At 39.4% G+C, this 24,004-nt stretch overlaps 1 long non-coding RNA gene across 1 annotated transcript; it reads left to right on the top strand.

Annotated features, from left to right (window-relative positions):
• Positions 1-7: 7 nt before the first annotated feature.
• Positions 8-19,363, top strand: LOC121030704 (uncharacterized). The gene is made up of 3 exons (XR_005790362.1): positions 8-779; positions 5,695-5,696; positions 19,351-19,363. It is a non-coding gene; the product is annotated as an uncharacterized LOC121030704 (long non-coding RNA).
• Positions 19,364-24,004: the final 4,641 nt, after the last annotated feature.

Below are 24,004 nucleotides of genomic sequence, written 5' to 3'. Positions count from 1 at the left end.
ACCGCCCCCCTCGCCGGAGCCCGGCCCCCTGCGCCGCGGGGCGGGACCCAGGGAGGGAGGCGGGGAGAGAGGCGGGAGCGGGATTGGGGTCCGCCCCCGTGCTAAAGTCCAGCCTCCGTGCGCCGGGGCGGTGCCGGCGAGCGGTGGGGCGGGGAGGGCGTGCGCAGGTCTGCCGGCGGGAAGCCGTGGGTGCGGGAGGAGCCTAGGCTTCTTCAGTCCCCGGCCCGCCCTGCAGCGAGGAAGCCCGTAGGTGGCCGTGGCGCCCGGGCCCCTAAGGCGCCCTCGCTTACTGGTGCGCCCCCTTCCCACGCTCTCTCGGAGCACACCCCACCTTCCTGCTATCTGTGCCTCCCCAGCCTCAGCCAAAAGGCTGAAGGGCTGGGCCGCGCTTCGCTTCCCACACCTGTGTGCTGGCTGTCCGAGCGCTTTCCAGAAACTCTCCTCTGTGATGCAAACCCCACATTTTACAGGTGAAGGAGCCAAGACCCAGAGAGCTTCAGGATCTGACCCTTGACAAGCAGTGGTACAAAAATACCAATGAACAAGGGGGAATGTGGCCCTAAATGTTGTCAGCGACTGCAGACCCAGAAGATGATTGGCAACCCAACTTCCAGTCTTAGGTGACAAGTCTTCGGGCATGGTCAGCAAAGTACTCAAAGGGTCCCTCTCCTTGACTGACTGACTTTAACTGTCTTCTCAGCCTCACAGTTTGGCTGCTCCATCCTTTCCTCTTCTGCTCCGTCTTCCTCGACTTAGACGATGGGGCACCTCTGGATATGGTAAGTTGAAAACGCATTTAATACGGTTAACTTATTCAGCGTCGTAACCTAGCCTAGTGGACCTTGAATGTGCTCAGAACACTTCCATTAGTCTACAGTTGGGCAAAATCCTCTAACACAAAGCCAATTTTATAAGAACGTGCACTTTATTGAATACTGTACTGAAAGTGAAAAACAGGATGGTTGTAAGTACATCGGTTGTTTACCCTGGTGATTATGTGGCAGACTTGGAGTTGGAGCTGCTGATACACAGCATCACGAAAGAATGTTGTACCACGTTGCATCTTGCTTGGGAAAACATCAATATGCAAGGTATAATTTCCACTGAATGGATATCGCTTTTGCTGCATTGTAAAGTAGAAAAATCATAAGTTGAACTGTTGAAAGTCAGGAACTGCCTATAGTGAATATAAGACTAGACAATTTCTTATATTGGTTAATGCCGTAGAGCTACAAAAGTTGCAATCTGTGCTGAAAATCGCCACTGCTGTCCCTCCTCTCCACTGCTACTTCCCCCTATATCCATCCCCAGTACTTTGGTATGTCTTAGATGAAACAAAATTACTTTTTCCTGGGTAGTTTATCCATAAAATATGTATGCATGTATAGCTCCAGCAATCACTAGGATAGAAACTCCAAAATCTTAAAGGTTATGCATAGTATTATTCAGCTCCTTCAACCACTGTTGGCAACTCTGCTGCTTTCCACCTGAGCACGTGGAGGGATTCAGCTGAACATTGACTTGTGTGGAAGTACAAAGGCCCAGCGGGAATCTTGAGATTTATTTTAGCAACTTTGTTCTCCCAGAAACTAACTCAGCTGTTTATTAAAATATTTTTTTTTTTCTGCAAAGTATCTTCACCACCAAACTTCCACTCAATATCCAGAGAGTGATTCTATGAAAACACATTAAAAATGGTATCAACATTTTACTTTTTGGTCAAAGGCTTACTGTCCAGAAGCTGGAGAGAACATTAGAGTTTTTCAGGGATCTATTAACCCGACGATTGGTAAAAATATCTTAGGGGAAGCAGTTTTAGGGAAGGAAAAAAATGTCCTTCCCTGCCAGGTTTTTCCAGCTGGTTTAGGAATTAAATTGACATGAGACAGATTAACAGGAGAAAAACCCAATTCATTAGGCGCATATGGAGACCCAATAATGAAATCAAGATCCAAAGAAATGACCAAGACTCGCAGTTTTTATACATTTTAGACAAAAAGACAATAAATTTGTGAGGAATTAACAGGATAAAGAAAATAAATGTTTGAGAGTTTTAATTAGGAATTCTAAGAATTTGGGCTGAGGTTGTAGATTAGTAAAAAGTAACAAGGTTTGCCTGGGTGGCTCAGTTGGTTAAACTTCTGATTCTTGATATTGGCTCAGGTCATAATTTCACAGTTCGTGGGTTTGAGCCCCACATTAGGCTCTGCCCTGGCAGTGGGGAACCTGCTTGGGATTTTCTCTCTCCCTCTCTATCTGCCCCTCCACCCTGTCTAAATAAACTTAAAATAAAAGTGACAAGGTTTGTTTCTACAACTTTCTCAGCTTTAAAGTCTCTATCTCTGGTGATAAGGTTGTCTTTTTACTTCTTAGTACAGGGAAGGTAACTTTCATAAGGAAGGTTTATTTCCTGCCTAGGGGGTGGTGGGGGTGGGGGACAGAGGAAGGTCTGTGTCCTTACACTGGCTATTTCCCAAGTAGCCTCATGTAACCATTGGTTACTTAGTAACATGTTGTGCTTAGTAACATGTTGTTTAGCCTCCATGTGTTTGTGCTTTTTCCAAGTAACTTCAATTCAAAATAACCAATATGCCATGTGGCACATTTTGGGGGCAGCCTGCCCTGGGCCTCTCCAGTTCCCTCTGAAACTTCCCTGGGAGTTTCAATATGAAAAGCTGAGCTGGTGACTGTGGAGAGAGAAACTGAGCTAGTGAGCGGTAGGAGATCTGCAAAGAGAAAAAAGCATGTAGATTAGAATGAGGAAGCAAACAGAAGAACAAATCAGAGCGCATTTCCCCACACCCCATTAAGCCAGCCTCCCAACCCCAGAAATAGATCCGTCCAGTAAATATTACTGTTTCATTTATCTGATGACAAATATTAATCCTTTATTATGACAGATTTAAGTTAGGTATTATTTGTCCCCTTTGGTTTACACAGATGCAACATTTTTCACCAGGGAGTTCCTCCTTGCTGAGCTGCCAGTGTATGTAGGGCATGACGATTTTGCAGTACCAAAGAGGCTAAGCTGTTAACTTCTGACGGAGTGTTTTCAAAGTTTGCATAGTGGTATTGAACTATTCCACTACAGAGAGATTTAGGATTGCCTTTTCTAATTCATAATCTCCAAGATTTGGGAATAAAAACCCTTAAAGCTGAAAAGAAGGTGGACTTGAGATATGCAAGCAGAATTTCTATGATTTTTTTGAGAGGCGTGTTTGTGTGACATAATTTTATGAACAAAGGAACCCAAGTTTATAATTTGGCATGTAAGGTGGAGTATTTAGTGACAGAAGGAGGCAGGTCTGAACCCACATTGTCCTGAAAACTTAGGTGGGAACCCTTTATGTACTTTGTTGCTACATAAGATAAAAAGGGGTTATGACTGGGGCACCTGGATGGCTCAGTCAGTTCAGCATCAGACTCTTGATTTCCGCTCAGGTCAACACTCAGGGTTTATAGGATTAAGCCCCGCTTCTGGCTCCATAGTGACAGTTTGGGTGGGGCCTGCTGGGGAATCTCTCTCTCCCTCTCTCTCTGCCCCTTCCCTGCTTGTGTTCTTTCTCGCTCTCAAAATAAATAAATAAACTTAAAAATAAAAAAGAGGGGTATGATTTACAGACAAGGTTAGGTTGAAACCTGTAATTTTTTTTTTTTTTTTTTTTAAGAAATAGAAAGCTAACAAGTGCAAGAAGGGGAGAGGGGCCGGAGGAGAAGGAGAGAGAATTTTAAGCAGGCTCCACACTCAGTGCAGAGCCTGACCCGGAACTTGATCCCATGACCCTGGGATCATGACCTAAGCCCAAATCAAGAGTGGGACACTCAACCCACCCAGGCACCCTTGAAACCTGTAGTTTCTTTTTTTAATGTTTATTTATTTTTGAGAGGGGGAGGGGCAGAGAGAGAGGGAGACACAGAATCTGAAGCACGCTCCAGGTTCTAAGCTGTCAGAGCAGAGCCCGATGCGAGGCTTGAACCCATGAACCATGAGATCATGACCTGAGCTGAAGTCGGATGCTCAACCCACTGAGCCACCCAGGCACCCTGAAACCTGTAATTTTTAAAGTCTGGAGTATTCCATGAGCTTTGCCATTGATAATGTTAATATCCATACATCTCTATTTTTCCTGTCAGTCTATGAGAGCAGAACAGGTTGTGAAATAGTGATGTAGGAGGTCTATAGTTTGGTTCTGGCAGCTATAAAGCTTACTGCTGTCATCGAGCCAAAGAAATCTGCAATTCTGATCCACCCAAATATAGTGTGTGGTATTGGGCAATCTAACAAGAGGGACAGCTGGTATGTAAACCTGTTTGGTGATTTGGCAAACTTTTATGCTAGAGTTATTTTTTTTTTTAATTTTTTTTTTCCAACGTTTATTTATTTTTGGGACAGAGAGAGACAGAGCATGAACGGGGGAGGGGCAGAGAGAGAGGGAGACACAGAATGTGAAACAGGCTCCAGGCTCTGAGCCATCAGCCCAGAGCCTGATGCGGGGCTCGAACTCACGGACCGCGAGGTCGTGACCTGGCTGAAGTCGGACGCTTAACCGACTGCGCCACCCAGGCACCCCGCTAGAGTTATTTTTAATCTCCTTGCCAAGTTTAAAAATGCCATTTTCCAAAAAAAAAAAGAAAAAGAAAAAGAAAATGCCATTTTCAGCATCAAACACAGAGTTTGGTTGTAATACTAGCTTGGTATGTCATCCAGGAGAAGTCCAGGGGCAGGTCTGTTTTCAATGTAACAGGAAAAATCTTCAGCTATTGTTTTCACCCTGACAAGGGATAGTCTTTGAGCTTCTGTAGAGATTTTCTGCGGCCCACGTAACTCACCAGGGAAAAAGGCAGAGTAACTTTCTTCTGATCATGGATATCACACCTTATTATTTACCTGTCTCCCTTGCTCAGTCCATCAAATGTTTACATTAGCAGGAACAAAGACCAGTTTGGGCTTTTTTTTTTTTTTTTTTAATGTTTTATTTTGAGAGAGACAGAGTATGTGAGCAGGGGAGGGGAAGAGAGAGAGGGAGAGAGAGAGAATTCCAAGCAGGCTCTGCACTGGCAGTGCAGAGCCCTATGCAGGGCTCCATCTCATGAACCCTGAGATCATGACCTGAGCCAAGATCAGGAGTCCGAAGCTTAACCAACTGAGCCACTCAGGCGCCCCGACCAAACACTGTTTTAAAAGAGATCAATCCATGTCTCCTATATGGAGTATTCTGGATTTTAATAAAGACCAAGTTTGGTTCTTCTGGCCATTGAAGTCAGTTTCTTGACACATCTTTTCTAAGGTTCTTTTTAGATCTAGATTTTTATGTTCCATTTGCTCTGATGATTGAGGTTAATAGGGGATGTGAAATTTTAATGAGTGTCCCAGAGTTTTTGCAAGCAGGCGGTTTATCTCTGCTGTAAAATGAGTTCCTTCATCTAACTCAGTCCATAAAGGAATGTCAAATGAGGAATAATCTCAGTTACTAATTTCTTTACCACTGTTGTGGCATGAGCACATCAGTGTAGCACACAGTCTACACAGTCAGGTAGCATTCAGACCCTTCACTAAATAGGCAGATAATAGCCAAATAGGGAGAATAGCTCAAGGCAGGGGGTGAGTCTATAAAATCCATTTAAAATGCCATAAAGGGCATTGTGGGCCTAAGAGGACTTTTTGGGGCATGCTGATTTGGTAAGATGTATGAGTAGTACTCTGGGAGATAATTTGGTCAGAAATTTTACGGATGCCACGGCGGAACCAATTTTTTTTTTAGTTCCTTAATTAATCTGTTTGCACAGGTTAACTTTAAAAATAAGCTGCCAGTTGTTTTATCAGCGCAAATGGGTTTATGTGGGAATAGCAGGGAATTGCAGTTTGGGACAAGCAGTTTGTGGCAAAACCATAGGCAAGTCTGCAGAACAAGAGGAGGGGTGCTCTTTTATAGGGGGAAGGGGGGAAGTTGGGAAGGCTATTATAAACGAAAAGCCCGTTAGAGTAAACTGGGAGTTTGAAGTATATAGTGGCTTTTCATTGGCTGATTTGTGACTGTCTCTTGGTAGCTGAGCTGCTACCAAGGAAAGTGGCTTTGAGTTGCAGACTTCCTGTTGGTTCTGTAATTGAAAATGAGTGGTAGAGTGTGAGAGCTCCCCCAGCCAAACCTCCCAACTTCCTTTTAGTGAGGTTTCCCTGCATTGACTTTCACACACTTGTGTCCCATTTGGTGGGAGATAAGTGCTAGCCAAAAGGTTATAAGAAAAGGGGCTACAAGGAGTCCATTTGACCCAATATATATAATCCATCTGATAATTATTTCCACCCTTTTGTATGTAATTGTCTTTTAAAATTGGAGGGCATTTGTATGATAATAATATGAGTCAGGGATAAAGGTAGGGTTAAAAACTGGGTGGATTGAGGATGGGGGAGTGGTATGTTTTGGGTTGCATATTTAGCAGCTCTGTTAGCCCTATGGTTTCCTAAGGATACACTATCAGTTTCCTTAGTATGAACTCAGTAGTGAATAATCGTAATTTTAGAAGGGAGGTGAATAGCTCATAATAGGTCAGCAATTATGAGCCCATTAGCAATGGGAGTATCCACCAAAGTTAAGAATCCATGAAATTTCCAGATTATGCCAACAGCATGGCAGATTACAAAATCCGTGTAAATAGTAGCAGTTTTCCCCTTCTACCAGCATATAAGCTCTAGTAAGAGCTAGGAGTTCAGCCACTTGGGCTATTTTACTGTGAGCAAAAAATAAGCCTCCAAGTGTTTTATGGGGGAAAATTATGGCACAACCAATGATTATGTTTCCCTGGAAATCTTGTGTACAGGAGCCCTCACAAAATGGAAGTAAGTCTGGATTATCTGGAGGGATGTCTGAGAGACACTCTTGTGGTTTTGAGATCATACTTACAGTTGTAAGACAATCGTGGGGAATAGAGTGGGGCTCTCCATTATCAGAGAGGTTAGTAAGGTAACTGGATTTAAAGTTCTTCAGTGATGTAAGTTCATGGGTTAGTCAAGAGAGCTTAATCATTCATAAGTGGTCTGTCATTGGGTAGAGAGATGCTGTGACTTAAGAACTTGTAAGAGAGCAAACACAGCATGGGGAACACATAGGTGAATGGGGAAGCCTAATGTAAGAGTAGGGGGTTTGCCCATCAAGGTGGAAGCTGTAGCCATTGCATGTAAGCATGGAGGCATACCTGATGCCACAGGGTCTAATTGGCGTGAGAAATATGCTGTTGGACATTCAGGAGAGGCAAAAGGTTGTCCAAGAGTGCCTGCAGCAAAGCCATTGTTTTCATGGCTGTATGAATGGAAAGGTGTGTCAAAATTAGGTATGTCAGAAGTGTGGACAGAGCTGATTTTATGGCTTCAAAAGAGGTTAATGCCTCTGAAAGCCAGAAAATGGTCTCTGGGGTGATATCTGAGACAAGAGCATACAAAGGTTTAACAAAAACTGCAAAACTAGGAATCTGTTGGTGGCAGTAGCCGTCTGCCCCTAAAAATTCATTTAACTGTTTTGGGGAGAGGGCTGGGCAAAATGACTGAGGGCATTTTGGAATATATATATTTGTTATGTTTTTATTTTATATTTCAGGGAGAGAGAGAGAGAGAGAGAGACAGAACATGAGCAGGGGAGGGGCAGAGAGAAGGAGACAGAATCTGAAGCAGGCTCCAGGCTCCCAGCCGTCTGCACAGAGTCTGATGCAAGGCTTGAACTCACAAGCAGTGAAATAATGACCTGAGCCTAAGTCAGACGCTTCACCCACTGAGCAAGCCAGATGCCCCATGGAGTGAGCTTTTGAATGCCCTGACGTATCGCATATACTGAAGAGATAACAGTTGCATGTACCCACTGATATTTAGATTTAAAGGTTTTATGGCCTTGTTCAGCTACTGCCTTTAAGAGAATGAAGAAGTTATAAGAGCTCCCGACTTAGTTTAATTACAGAGTAAAAGGTCATCAACATACTGCACTAGTGTGGAAGCTTGGGTAGAGGTTATGGGTGTAGGGTGGCTTTAAGGACTTGGGGAAATATTGAGGAAGGCTCGTAGTAGCCTTATGGTATGTGAGTCCATGGCAGTTGTCTCCCTTTAAATGGAAATGGAAAAAGAAATTGTGAGTCTGGGTGGGATTGTGAAGAAAGCTGAGGAAGGGTCAGTTACTGTAACCCAGGTTGCATCAGCAGGAATCCAGCTAAGAATAATAGCTGAATTTGAATTTGGGACTCTAGGGTGCCAAGGAATTACGGAAGAGTTTCTGTGCCTTAGGTCCTGTACAAATCAATAAATTTGGTTTCCCTCTGAGTCAAACTTGCCTTCTTTCTTTATGGCAAGATTGGGTTGTTGTGTAGGGTAAGGTAGTAAAGACAAGAACGTCTTGTTTTAAGAGAGTATCTGTTACAAAGTTAATTCTTTGTTCTGATTTCTGGAGAGATGGTTTGAGCTACTGATTGAAATGGTTTATTCCTTTTCCAAGAAATGCACACAGGCTCTGGACTTCATAATAGTTCAACTTCATTTGCATGTGTAGCCCAAAGGCAAATTGGACACCTTTTTAAAAAATATTTATTCATTTATTTACTTACTTACAGAAAGCTGAAAAAGGTAAAATCAAGGCTTTGAAAGTAGTTATAAAATGAACATGTCATTATCACATTGTATACTTAAAAAATATTTTTTTAACGTTTATTTATTTTTGAGAGAGAGACAGAGACAGAGACAGAGCATGAGTGGGCGAGGGGCAGAGAGAGAGGTAGACAGAAACCAAAGCAGGCTTCAGGCTCTGAGGTGTCAGCGCAGAGCCTGACGCGGGCCCCGAACCCATGAATCATGAGATCATGACCTGAGCTGAAGTCAGACGCTCGGCTGAGCCATCCAGGCACCCCATGTATACTTTAAATCTTACAATTTTGTCAGTTTTACTTCAGTAAAGCTAAAAAATAATAATAATAAAATGAACATGCCAAAAATTTAATTAAGACATTAATTAAATGAGGCAACCAGAAAAGATGTTACAACCAGTTCAAAGGAGAACTCAAAAAAAAAAGGAAAACAGAAGTGAATTTGCAAAGGGCATCAGAATTGGCTTTTTTCCTTTTAGGAATCAGAAACCCTCCATCTGACAATTTATTTTCATGGATATAGGCAAGCATAATTTTGCATTATCACTTATCTACAATTTGCAGAGTTAGAAATAGCTCCAAGAGAATGATGAATCAGAATCAGACCCTTTAGAAAGTTATGCTCTAAGCGATGCTTTATATTCCACTGGAGCATGATATTTTCTTATATACATTTGCCTTCTTGAACAAAATTTGAACAAAAATTCAACTGAGTAAAATTAAAATTTTTTTCTATTATTGAAGTATAGTTATGTTATATTAGTTTCAGGTATGCAATATAGCAAATCAGTTCCATACTTATGCAATGCTCGCCACAGTGAGTGTAGTTACAATATGTCACCATACAATGTTATTACGGTATCATCGACTATATTCCCTATGCTGTACTTTCATTTCAGTGACTTATTTGTTTTATACCCAGAAGTTTGTACCTCTCAATCCTCTTTGCCTATTTTGTCCATCCTGCAACCCGTGCCCCCCCATCTGGTAATCAAGAGTTTGTTCTCTTGTATTTATGAGTAGTTTCTATTCTGTTTTTGTTTGCTTTTTTTTTTTTTTTATATTCCACATATAAGTGAAATCATACGGTATTTGTCTTTCTCTATCCTATTTCACTTAGCAGTATGCCATCTAGGTCCATCGATGTCACAAAGGCAAGATCTCATTCTCTTTATGGCTGAATAATATTCCATTATATATGTATACCATATTTTCTTTAATCATCTGTTGATGGACACTTGAGCTGCTTCCATATCTTGGCTATTGTAAATAATGTTACAGTAAGCATAGAGATGCATACATATATCTTTCCGAATTCGTGTTTTTGTTTTCTTTGAGTAAATATTCAGTAGTGAAATTACTGAATCATATGGTATTTATATTTTAAATTTTTTGAGGCATCTCCATTCTGTTTCCACAGTAGTTGCACCAATATACCCACCAACAGTGTGTGAGGGTTCTCTATATTCCATATCCTCACCAAGACTTGTTATTGCTTGTCTTTTGATACTAGCTATTCTGACTGGTCTGAGGTGATACCTTGTGGTTTGATTTGCATTTCCCTGATGATTCGTCATATTGAGCATCTTTTTATGTATCTACTGATCATCTGTATATTTTCTTTGGAAAAATATCTGTTCAGGTCTTCTGCCTGTGTTTTAAATTGGATTATTTGTATTTTTGGTGTTGAATTGTGTAAGTTCTTTATATATTTTGGATATTAACCCCTTATTAGATATGTCATTTGCAGATATCTTATCCCATTCAATAGGTTGCCTTTCATTTTGTTGATTTTTTTTTTTTTTTTTTTTTTACTTATAAAACCTTTTAATTTTGTTGTAGTCCCAGTAGTTTAATTTTGCTTTTTGTGTCTTTTGGCTTAGGAGACATAGCCATAAATATGTTGCTAAGGCTAATGTCTGGGAGATTACTGCCTATTTTGTCCTCGGGGCTTTATGATTCCAGGTCACACATTTAGGTCTTTAATTCATTTTGAGTTTATGTTTATGTGTTCTGGGAAAGTAGTCCAGTTTTATTCTTTTGCACATACCTGTCCAGTTCTTCCAACACCTTTTATTGAAGAGACTGTCTTTTCCCCACTGTATATTCTTGTCACCTTTGTCATAGATTAATTGGCCATATAAGCATGGGTTTATATTTGGGCTCCCCATCCTGTTATGTTGATCTATGGGTCTGTTTTTGTGCCAGCACTATACTGTTTTGATTACCATAGCTTTGTAGGATAGCTTGAAATTTGGGATTGTGATATCTCCAGTGTTGTTCTTTCTCAAGATTGCTTTGGCTATTTGGGATCTTTAAAGTTCCATACAAATTTGTTCTAGTTTTGTGAAAAATATTATTGGTATTTTGATAGGAATTGTCCTGAATCTGTAGATTGCTTCAATATATGGACATTTTTACAATATTAATTCTTCTAGTCCATGAGCATGTTATATCTTTCCATTTGTTTGTTATATTCAATTTCTTTCATCAGTGTCTTATAGTTTTCAGAGTATAGATAGTTCATCAATCCTTTGTTAAATTTATCCCTAGGTATTTTATTTTTTTGGTGCAATTGTAAATGGGACTGTTTTGTTAATTTCTTTTTTCCTACTTCATTATTACTGTATAGGAATGCAACAGATTTCCATATATTAATTTTGTATCCTGAAACTTTATTGAATTCATTTATTAAGTTTAATATTTTTTTGGTGGAGTCTTTAGGGATATATAGTATGTCATCTGCAAATAGTGACAGTTTCACTTCTTCCTTACCAATTTGGATACCTTTTATTTCTTTTTCTTGTTTGATTGCTATGGCTAAAACTTCCAGTACTATGTTGAATAAAAGTCGTGAAAATGGATATCCTGTCTTGTTCCTCATGTTAGGGGAAAAGCTTTCAATTTTCACCATTGTGTAAAATGTTGGCATTGGCTTGGTCCTATATGGTGTTTATTATTTTGAGGTATGTTTTTTCTGTGTCCACTTTGTTAAGAGATTTTTTTATGAATGTTGTATTTTTTCAAATGCTTTTGGTGCATTTATTGAGGTGATCATATGGCTTTTATCCTTCGTTTTTGAATGTGATATATTATGTTGATCGATTTGCGGATATTGAATCATCTTTTCATCCTTGGAATAAATCCCACCTGATTGTGGTGAATGGTCCTTTTGATGTATTGTTGAATTTGGTTTGCTAGAATTTTGTTGAGGATCTTTTGCACCTGTGTTCATCAAGGATCTTGGTCTGTAGTTTTCTTATTTTTTAGTGTCTTTGGTTCTGTATCAGAGTAATGCCAGCCTCTTGGAATGAATTTGCAAATTTTCCTTCCTCTTCTATTTTTTGAAATAATTTGAGAAGAATTGGTATTAATTCTTCTTTAAATATTTGATAAAATTCACATGTGAAACCATCTGATCCAGGGCTATTGTTTGTTGGGAGTTTTTTGATTATTGATTCAACTTTGTTACTAGTAATCAGTCTGTTCAGATTTTCTACTTTTTCCTGATTCAGTCCTGGAAGATTATATGTTTCTAGGAATTTATCCATTTCTTCTAAGTTGCCCAATTTGTTGTCATATAATTTTTTTTTACTAGTCTCTTAGAATGCTTTGTATTCCTGTGATGTCAGTTGTTATTTCTGTTCTTCTGTTTCTTTTTCTTTAAAAAAAATTTTTTTTTAATGTTTACTCATTCTTTGAGAGAGAGAGCATGAGCAGAGGAGGGGCAGAGAGAGGGAGACACAGAATCTGAAGCAGGCTCCAGGCTCTGAGCTGTCAGTACAGAGCCTGATGTGGTGCTTGAAATCATGACCCATGAGATCACCACCTGAGCCAAAGTCAGATGCTTAACCGATTGAGCCACCCAGGGGTCCCATCTGTTCTTCTGTTTCTGATTTAATTTACTTGGGTCCTCTACTTTTTTTCCTTGTGAACCTGGCTAAAGGTTTATCAATTTTGTTTATCTTTTGAAAGAGCCAGTTCTTGGTTTCATTGATTTTTTTTAAATGTTTTTTATTTTATTTTTGAAAGAGTGTGGGGGGGGGGGGTTGACAGAGAGAGGGAAACAGAGGATCCAAAGTGTGCTCTGCACTGACAGCCGTGTGCCCAATGTGGGCCTTAAACTCATGAACCATAATATCATGACCTGAGCCAAAGTCAGGCACTCAACCGACTGACCACGTAGACACCCCTCATTAATATTTTCTATTGTTTTTTAATCTCTATTTCATTCATTTCTGCTCTAATCTTTGTTATTTTCTTCCTCCTACTAACTTTGGGCTTTGTTCTTCTATTTCCTTCAAGTGGAAAGTTGGATTGTTTGAGATTTTTCTGGTTTCTTAAGGGAGGCCTGTAGTGCTATAAACCTCCCTTTTAGAACTGCTCTTACTATGTCCCTAAGATTTTGGACCATTGTGTTTCCATTTTCATTTGTCTACATGTATTTTTTTAATTTCTTCTTTGATTTCTTCATTGAACCATTGATTACTTAGTAACATGTTGTTTAGCCTCCATGTGTTTGTGCTTTTTCCAGTTAAAAAAAATTTTTTTGTTTGTTTATTTTTGAGAGACAGAGACAGAGACAGAGCACGAGCAGGGGAGGGACAGAGAGGGAGACACAGAATAGGAAGCAGGCTTCAGGCTCTGAGCTGTTAGCACAGAGCCTGACGTGGAGCTCGAACCTATGAACCATGAGATCATGACCTGAGCTGAAGTCAGAGGCTTAACCGACTGAGCCACCCAAGCACCCCTTTCCAGTTTTCTTTTAAATTGATTTCTAGTTTCATACCATCGTGGTTGGAAAAGATGCTTGATATGATTTTGGTGTTCTTAAAGTGACAAGCTTTTTTTTTTTCCCCCAAATGTTTTATATTTGAGAGAGAGAGCTTGTGAGCAGAGAGGGGCAAAGAGAGAGGGAGACAGATGATCCAAAGTGGGCTCTGTGCTGACAGCAGACAGCCTGATGCAGGGCTCAAACTCATGAACTGCAAGATCATGACCTGAGCTAAAGTTGGATGCTTCACCGTCTGAGCCACCAGGTGCCTGATTTTCGTGTTTGTAAATGTTTTGAGGCTTGTTTCATGGTCTAACATGTGATCTCTTCTGGACAATGTTCCTTGGGCACTTGAAAAGAACGTGTATTCTGATGTTTGGGGATGAATTGTTCTGTATCTATCTGTTAAGTCCATTTGGTCTAATGTGTCATTTAAAGCCACTATTTTCTTACTGTTTTTTTTGGCTGGATGATCTATCCATTGATGTAAGTGGGATGCTCAAGTCTCCTACTATTATTGTATTATCCCTTTATGTCAGTTGTTAATTGCTTCATGTATTTAGATGCTTCTGTGTTGGGTACATAGATATTTACAATTGTTATATTCTCTTGATGGATTCCTTTATCATTATGTAATGCCTTTGTCTCTCTGTACAGTCTTCATTTTAAAGTCTATTTTGTCTGTTATAAGTATTGCTCTCCAGCTTTCTTTTTTACTTACATTTGAATAAAATATCTTTTTATGTCCCTTCACTTTCAGTCTGTATATGTCTTTAGGTCTGAAGTGAGTCTCTTTTAGGCAGCAAATAGATGGGTCTTGTTTTTTAATCCAGTCACCTATGTCTTTTGATTAGAACATTTGGATAATTTATATTTAAAGTAATTATTGATGATGGGGAGCCTGAGTGGCTCAGTCAGTTAAGCATCTGGCTCTTGACTTAAGTCATAATCTCACAGTTCGTGGGTTCAAGCTCCAGGTTGGGCTCTGCGCTGGAAGTGCAGAGCCTGCTTGGGATTCTGTCTCTCCTTCTCTCTCTGGCCTTCTGTTGCTCATGTGCTCTGTCTCTCTCTCTCTGTCAAGATAGATAGATAGATAGATAGATAGATAGATAGATACAAAATAAAGTAATTCTTGATGTACTTATTGCCATTTAGTTAATGGCTTTCTGGTTGTTTTTGGAGTTTCATTTTTTTTCTCTTCTTGGCTCTCTTCCCTTGTGATTGATGACTTTATTTTTTCATTTATTTATTTATTTTTAATATGAAATTTATTGTCAAATTGGTTTCCATACAACACCCAGTGCTCATTCGAACAGGTGCCCTCCTCAATACCCATCACCCACCCTCTCCTCCCTCCCACCCCCCCCATCAACCCTCAGTTCTCAGTTTTTAAAAGTCTCTTATGGTTTGGCTCCCTCCCTCTCTAACTTTTTTTTTTCCTCCTTCCCCTCCCCCATGGTCTTCTGTTAAGTTTCTCAGGATCCACCAAAGAGTGAAAACATATGGTATCTGTCTTTCTCTGTATGACTTATTTCACTTGGCATCACACTCTCCAGTTCCATCCACGTTGCTGCAAAAGGCCATATTTCATTCTCTTTTCATTGCCAAGTCGTATTCCATTGTGTATACAAACCACAATTTCTTTATCCATTCGTCAGTTGATGGACATTTAGGCTCTTTCCATAATTTGGCTATTGTTGAGAGTGCTGCTATAAACACTGGGGTACAAGTGCCCCTATGCATCAGCACTCCTGTATCCCTTGGGTAAATTCCTAGCAGTGCTATTGCTGGGTCATAGGGTAGATCTTTTTTTAATTTTTTGGGGAACCTCCACACTGTTTTCTAGAGTGGCTGCACCAGTTTGCATTCCCACCAACAGTGCAAGAGGGGTCCCGTTTCTCCACATCCTCTCCAGTATCTATAGTCTCCTGATTCGTTCATTTTGGCCACTCTGACTGGCGTGAGATGATAATCTGAGTGTGGTTTTGATTTGTATTTCCCTGATGAGGAGCAACGTTGAGCATCTTTTCATGTGCCTGTTGGCCATCTGGATGTCTTCTTTAGAGAGGTGTCTATTCATGTCTTCTGCCCATTTCTTCACTGGATTATTTGTTTTTCGGGGGTGGAGTTTGGTGAGTTCTTTATAGATTTTGGATACTAGCCCTTTGTCTGATATGTCATTTGCAAATATCTTTTCCCATTCCGTCTGTTGCCTTTTAGTTTTGTTGATTGTTTCCCTTGCAGAAGCTTTTTATCTTCATGAGGTCCCAGTAGTTCATTTTTGCTTTTAATTCCCTTGCCTTTGGAGATGTGTCAAGTAAGAAATTACTGCGGCTGAGGTCAGAGAGATTTTTTCCTGCATTGTCCTCTAGGGTTTTGATGGTTTCCTGTCTCACATTCAGGTCCTTTATCCATTTTGAGTTTATTTTTGTGAATGGTGTAAGAAAGTGGTCTAGTTTCACTCTTCTGCATGTTGCTGTCTGACTTTATTTATTTTTATGCTTTGGTTCTTTCTCTTTAATTTTTGTGTGTCTATGATAGGTTTTTGGTTTGTAGTTCCCATATGTTCATATATAACATCCTAAATATATAGCAGTCTATATTAAGTTGATGGTCGCTTAAGTTTGAACACATTCTAGCATTACATTTTTCCAACCTTCTCCATGTTTTATGTACATGATGTCATGTTGTACATCTTTTTTTTGTGACTCCTGTAACATTTTTTAGATATAATCAATTTTACTACTTTCGTTTCAAGCTTTACAGTAGCTGTATTAATGATCGATCTACTACTCTTACTGTATGTTTGCTTTTACTCTTATTGTATGTTTGCTTTTTTCTTTCTTGTTTTTCCTTTCATATTTTTCTTTTCCACTTAAAGAAGTCCCTTTCATATTTCTTGTAATGCCAGTTTAGTTTATTAGTGATGACCTTATAACTTTTGTCTGGGAAACTCTTTATCTCTCCTTTAATTCTGAGTGATAATTTTATTGGTAGAGTGTTCTTGGTTGTAGGGTTTTTTTCCCCATTTAGCACTTTGAACATATCATGCCACACCTTTCTGGTCTACGTTTCTGCTGAAAAATGAGCTGATAGCCATATGGGAGATCCCTTGTACATTACTTGTTGTTTTTCTCTTGCTATTTTAAGATTCTCCTATATCTTTAATCTTTGACATTTTAATTATTATTTGTCTTGGTATGAACCTCCTTGAATTCATCTTGTTTGGGGCTGTCTCTGCTTCCACCTAGATGTCTGTTTCCTTCCCCAAGTTAGGGAAGTTTTCAGCTATTATTTTTTCAAATAAGTTTTCTGCCACCCCCACCCCCACCTCTTCTTCTGGTATCTCTATAATGCAAAGTTTGTATACCTGATTTATCCCAGAAATTCCTTAACCTATCCTCATTTTTTTAATTCCTTTTTTTTTTTTTTTCTGTTCAGCTTGGGTACTTTCTATTATCCTGTTTTTCAGATCACTGATTCATTCTTCTGCATCCCCTCACCTGCTGTTGATTCCCTCTAGGTATTTTTTTTCACTTCAGTTATTGTATTCTTCAATTCTGATTGGTTCATTTTTATATTTCCTGTCTCTTTGTTGAAATTTTAACACAGTTCATCCACTCTTCACTCCAGAAAGCATCTTTATGGTCATTATTTTGAACTCTTTATCAGGTAGATTGCATGTCTCTGTTTTGTTTAGTTCTTTTTCTGAAGTCTTGTCTTATTCTTTTATTTGGAACATATTCCTCTATTTTGTTTGACTTTCTGTGTTTGTTTCAATGAATTAGACAAATAGCTACTTCCCTTAGCTTTGAAAGGAACTTTCCCTACCAGAATGTGCCTGGTAGCTTTGGTTTTCTGTTGGAGCTGAAGTAGGTGTGGGCCAAAGGCACCCTGGAAGGATAGTTGAAGCTGAAGTCAGCACAGTCCAGGAGGGTCCCAGGGTGTCGCATGCAGGAGACTACCTAACGAGATAGCAGGAGCTGAAGCAGGTGCAGGCCAAGTGATCTTGGGCCACTCCCTGTGTGGAGTGGGGGCCACTCCCTCTAGCAGCAGACCTGGAGTTGATGCAGTGTAGGCTGGGAGGTCTCAAGGTGCCCCATGCAGGAGGGCTATGGCAGGACAGCTGGAGGTAAAGTGGGTGCAGGCTGGGGGTCCTGGGTGTTCCACACAAGGGGCTGTTCCACACATTGTCAGGGGCTAAAGCAGGTGTGGCCCTGGTGTGCCCTGGTGTGCTTTCTGCCTATGTTGCCTTGGTGACATGGCTGGAGTTACAGTCCTCACTGTTCCTCGGTGTCCCTCTGTGCATCACACCGGGGCCACTTTGGGGGGATGGCTGGAGCTTTGGTAAAATGGCTGGAGCTTAGGTGGGCAGTGATTGGGGAACACTGATTTCATGGTGTTGCTGGGCGAACTGGGGCCTCAACTCAGCCTGTCCCAGAGATGATGCTAAAGGTTCTTGGTCTTGTCACAAGAAAAAATTCAAGAACAAACATGAGACAGCAAATGAGCAACACAAATGGGGAAGTTTTTTAAAGTGGGTGAGCTTAAGAGAGAGAGAACTGCACATCCTGGGGGTTGGATTTCTATCTTTTATTGACAGTTGTTAACTAGGGGGTGGAATATTCATTACTAAGGGCAGGGATTTCTTGGAAGCAAGGCTTCGTGCCTTTTCTTGCTTATTTGGGCAGGGGTTTCCTATATGCCAGCTACCATCTTGGGCCTGTCTGGTTTGATCTGGCTTCTTGTGGAGTGCTGCCAGGATGGGCCTCTGATTTCCCAGTAGCTGGCCAAGACTTCTTCTTTCCTGTTGGAACCTAACTGCCTACTTTAACATTCCCCCATCAAGGACTCTGGGCCCTAATACCTTTTAAGAGAAAATTGGGTGATGGTCTATCTTCTGTAACAACCTCATGCTGGTATGGGATGTTGACCCTGCCTGAGGGCTCCAGAATTCCTTGCTATCTAAATTGTAGGAAACCTGGATGGGCAGTAGGGAATAGAAGGAAGTTGTGGCTTGGTGTAGTGGCTGTTGATAGTCATTTGTTTCTGGATTCCTTTCAGGGTAGTTGTGGACCACCATCTGGAGATTCACCTGGCTGAGTCAAGAGGAAATAAATTTTGTTAGTAATTTAGGATACGAGGTCTATACATCAGAATAAGTGTGGTTATTAAGGGTCCAAGAAGAGGGTATAACCATGAAAGGCCTGGAAACTAGGAGAATAAGGAATCCCACCAGGAAGAGGAGGTAGGGGTGGATTTATGGAGAAACGTGGTCTGGTTAGCTACTGCCCTGGTGACCTGTAGGCTTCTTTAACTTCTCCAGATGAATTGATTCATACACAGCACAGTGTGTTAGTCATTGTGAAGACTTCCAGATTTTTGTAAGAATGTAGTCAAGGGCATCTTGTAGCCAAGTGACTTGTTGCCTGATTTTATGTATATGGATTCTTACTTCCCAGGACTAATACAGGTAGGTACTGTGTTAGCCATCACATATACACTCTGCCTTATTTAGCAAGCAGTCAGGTAATACATAAGAGGCATTTCTATGGAAACAAAAGGAAAACAGTTAGTGAGTGGAGCAACTTACAAACCCAGTGTCTGAGTCCTGAGTGTTGCCAGTGAGAAGATTTCTAGATGTCAGGCTTTAAGCATCCTGAAATGGAGTGGGAGCAGGGAGTGGCAGTCTGATGGGTCCTTTTGGATTATAGTTTAAATGTTTCTGGTGATACTTTTGAGTGGCCCATAGAGCAATAGGCTCTGTTGACTATCTATATGTGAGTTTTGTGGCAACTTCTCTGAAGTTTTCATCGAGTTATCCAGCTTCAGTTTGCAGGGCTGTAGGAAAAAGAGCAGTTTTAGTTTTTAATGATTTTAAGTCAATAGAATGGGAGAAAATTGGAAATCTTAGTTTGGAGAGTCATAATCAGATGTTCAAGGACATCAGAATTTAGAATCCAACCCAGTTTTATAGGCAAACAGCAAAAACTAAAGGACAATGAGAACTAGTATCTAACATTGACAAAGATGTGTTATTAAAACATAATTTTTCTCTAAAGCCACCCTATTTTCCATCAAAGATAGCCAAATCAAGACTAGTTCGTTTGTGAAATAAGCCCAGTTTTAATAAACTTGGCCTAATTATTTCAATAAACTCAGTAAGAATAATGATTGACCATATAAGTTTTATTTTAATCTGCTTTGCTGGAACTTTTATAAGGAATTTCAGATTGAGCCTTTAACAGCCTCTCAAGGCCAGAAGCCAAGCCAAAGACTTGCCATCAGATTTGCCTGCAATACCTATAGATTTGGGTAAATTCTTCCTCTCGAGGTCCCCCAAATATCCTGAGGTTTCCTGTACCTGCAAGGAAGTGACATTCTTTACTCACCTGGTAAAGCTGCTAGGAACCCTGTAAGGAACAGTTAACATTTCCAAGGGGACTCTGTTGGCTCCATAAAGTCAACCTTAGGTCCTTAAAGCTATCTGGTCGTATGAGTCTATGCATGTTTTTGTCAAATATGACATTCCAGTCAAGGCCTTGGTAATATAACCAATGTTTCCATTGGTGTCTTGTTGCAAGGAGAACAGATTCTCACTGAACTTATGCAAATAATTATAACTGCCATGAAAGAATACTCACAGAGAATTGCTGAATCCTCGAGGGAGAAAAGATAAATGTCTCAATTTGTACACAAAGGAATACTTTATCATATTTGTATAAGTCATAGGTAAGAGAAAACTTCCTTAAATCTGGAAGAGCAAACATTATAGAACCAGCAATGTTTGAAATAAGAGTCATAAAAACTATAGTCATCTTCCTCAGTTCATTTAGTCCAATGTTATTCATTTTTATTGTTTGAAGGCAGTATCCACAATAGTTCCAGGGATTCTTTTTTTTTTTTAATTTTTTTTTTTTTAACGTTTATTTATTTTTGAGACAGAGAGAGACAGAGCATGAACGGGGGAGGGTCAGAGAGAAGGAGACACAGAATCCAAAACAGGCTCCAGGCTCTGAGCTGTCAGCACAGAGCCCGACGCGGGGCTCGAACTCACGGACCGCGAGATCATGACCTGAGCCGAAGTCGGCAGCTTAACTGACTGAGCCACCCAGGCGCCCCAGTTCCAGGGATTCTTACCCAGTTAAGTTTTATGATCTTAAAGATATCAAAAACCTATGTTTGTTAGAAAATTCTTTTTATGAATCTCCTTGAACATGAAACACATTTCTCAAGAGCATAAGGACAATAACTATAAATATAAGTGGCCATGGTTAAAAATCTGATGAGAGTTCATTATAATACAGTTGATAAGGAAATCTGGTTGTTTCTATGATATATGACATTTCAATAATTAGAATGTCAAATGATGACCTTGTACCAGAACATATTAAAACTTTAGGAATTTCATATAATTTCTAAAACAGTTCTAGCCTTTACCTATACAGTATAACCTAGAAAGGTCTTTGTTTGTTTGACGGTACTTCCCATGTAACTTAAGCATACCAAACAAATGAGACTAAATAAAAGTAAGAAAGACTTCCATTTAGAATTTGAATCTTGGGAATTTTGTCAAAAACCTCAGAAAGTTTTAAAGCACATACCTAAATAGGATTACAGATTATTACACAACTTAATATTTAATTATTTAACCAAGGTGGTAATAAGAGACTCTACAGAAGTTTATATAAGTGCTAGTCAAACTTCGCTCCTTAAACATTGAGAAGTTTCAGTTTTCCTAAGTAATCAAAGACCTGGTAAAGATAAAACATAGACACTTTGGTTTTCTGGGAAGATAAAGGAAAAAGAAAAAACTTTGTTTACAGTTTCTATCAGGAGCACACCAATTGAATTTCAATCTTATACCAGTGTACTTCTACTTATTTTTTTTTTAATGTTTGTTTATTTTTGAGAGAGAGTGCAAGCGGGGGAGGGGTAGAGAGAGATTCAGAGACACAGAATCTGAAGCAGGCTCCAGGATCTGAGCTGTCAGCACAGAGCCTGACGCAAGGCTCAAACTCATGAACTGCAAGATCATGACCTGAGGCGAAGTCAGATGCTTAACTGACTGAGCCACCCAGGTGCCCCTACCAGTATACTTTTAATTCATTCATTTCAGTCTTAGTTCTAACTACATATAAAATTCTTTTCCAAAGCTTTCCCTTCACAAACCTTCTACAACTTTGTTTTTCATTGAAATTTTGTCCTAAGCCTTCTTTGAATAACCAGTCTCATTTTAGGACAAAATTATTTCCTTTTGCCTTGATAAAAATGTATTCCTTTTTTTCATACCTTTTAGCATATCTCCTACTTTCCTACATGCTTTCTTTGTCATTTTTATCAGTCTTAATTACATTTAGCAGAATGTAAATAGAACTTTTAGAAACTTAGAAACCTTAGGCCCCAGTGAAAATTAAGTAGTAAGCAATTGTGAACTGTTAAACCAGAATTCTTTAGATCTAAAATTTATGAGGTCATTTTATAATTTTTAGAAACGTGTTTTTTCTTTCCATAATACAACTTGTAATAAAACATAAAGCACATTTACCATTAGACTCAGTATCCTCAGTTTCATATAATAACAAGCCAAAAGGTATGATGTGGTATCTTATTATGGTTTTGATTGGTATTTCCCTGATGATGATTGATGTTCAGTATTTTTTTCATGGGTCTGTTAGCCATTTGGATGTTTTCTACGGAAAATTGTCCATTCATGCCTTCTGCCCATTTCTTCACTGCATTATTTGTTTTTTTGGGTGTTGAGTTTAAGTTCTTTATACATTTTGGATACTAACTCTTTATGAGATATGTCGTTTGCAGATATCTTCTCCCATTCTGTTGATTGCCTTTTAGTTTTGTTGATTGTTTCCTTTGCTAAGCAGATGCTTTCTATCTTGATGAAGATAGTTCATTTTTGCTTTTGTTTCCCTTGCCTCTGGAGATGTGACTAGTAAGAAGTTGCTGCAGCCAATGTCAAAAAGGTTTCTGTGTTCTCTTCTGGGATTTTGATGGTTTCCTGTCTTCCATTTAGGTGTTTCATCCATTTTGAATTGATTTTTGTGTATGGTGTAAGAAAGTGGTCCAGTTTAATTCTTCTGCATGTTGCTGTCCAGTTTTCCCAACACCATTTATTGAAGAGACTGTCTTGTTTCTATTGGATATTCTTTCCTGCTTAGTTGAAGATTAGTTAACCATATAGTTGTGGGTCCATTTCTGGGTTTTCTATTCTGTACCATTGATCTATATGTCTGTTTCTGTGCAGTACCATACTATCTTGATGATTACAGCTTTGTAATACAGCTTGAAGTCCAAGATTATGATGCCTCCAGCTTTGGGTTTCTTTTTCAGGATTGCTTTGGCTATTTGGGGTCTTTTCTGGTTCCATACAAATTTTAGGATTGTTTGTTCTAGCTCTGTGAAAAATGCTGATGATATTTTGATAAGGATTACATTAAATGTGTTTATTTCTTTGGGAAGTACACATTTTACAATATTTGTTCTTATGAGCATGGAATGTTTTTCCATTACTTTATGTTATCTTCAATTTCTTTCACAAGTCCATAGTTTTCAGAGTACAGATCTTTAACCTCTTTGGTTAGGTTTATTCCTAGGTATATTGTGGGTTTTGGTGCAATTGTAAATGGGATCAATTCCTTGGTTTCTCTTTCTGCTGCTTCATTATTGGTGTGGAGAAATGCAGGAGATTTCTGTGCATTGATTTTGTATCCTTTGACTTTGATGAATTCATGTACCAGTTCTACCAATTATTTAGTGCAATCTTTCGGGTTTTCTACATAGTGTTATGTTGTCTGTGAATAGTGAAAGTTTGACTTCTTCCTTGCTAATTTGGATGCCTTTTATTTCTTTGTGTTGTCTGATTGCTGAAGCTAGAATTTCCAGTACTACGTTAAATAACAATGGTGAGAGTGGACATCCCTGTTACGTTCCTGATCTTAGTGGGAAAGCTCTCAGTTTTTCCCCATTGAGGATGATATTAGCTGTGTGTGTTTCATATATGATCTTTATGATGCTGACGTGGATTCCCTATCCCTACTTTGCTGAGGGTTTTAATCAAGAATGGATGCTGTACTTTGTCAAATGCTTTTTTTCCATCTATTGACAGGATGATATGGTTCTTATCCTTTCTTTTATTAATGTGGTGTATCACATTGATTAATTTGTGAATAGTGAACCAGCCCTGTAGTCCAGGAATAAATCCCACTTGATCATGGTGTACTTTTGGATTCCATTTTCTAGTATCTTGTTGAGAATTTTTGCATCCATGTTTATCAGAGATATTGGCCTGTGTTCCTTTTTAGTGGGGTCTTTGTCTGGTTTCGGAAACAAGGTAATATTGGCCTCATAGACTGAGTTTTGAAGTTTTCCTTCTGTTTCCATTTTTTGGAACAGTTTGAGAAGAATAGATATTAACTCTTTAAATGTTTGGTAGAATTCTCCTGGGAAGCCATCCAGCCTTGGACTCTTGTTTATTGGGAGATTTTTGATTACTGATTATATTCCTTTGCTGGTTATGGGTCTGTTCAGATTTTCTTTCTTCCTATTTCAGTTTTGATAGTTTATATATTACTAGGAATTTATCCATTTCTCCCA

This window comes from Herpailurus yagouaroundi, unplaced genomic scaffold, assembly GCF_014898765.1.
Source record: "Herpailurus yagouaroundi ecotype Mexico unplaced genomic scaffold, PumYag 140, whole genome shotgun sequence".
NCBI classification, from domain to species: Eukaryota; Metazoa; Chordata; class Mammalia; order Carnivora; family Felidae; genus Herpailurus; species Herpailurus yagouaroundi.
The sequence above is the reverse complement of the archived record's forward strand: the minus strand, read 5'-3'. Positions and strand labels throughout refer to the sequence as shown.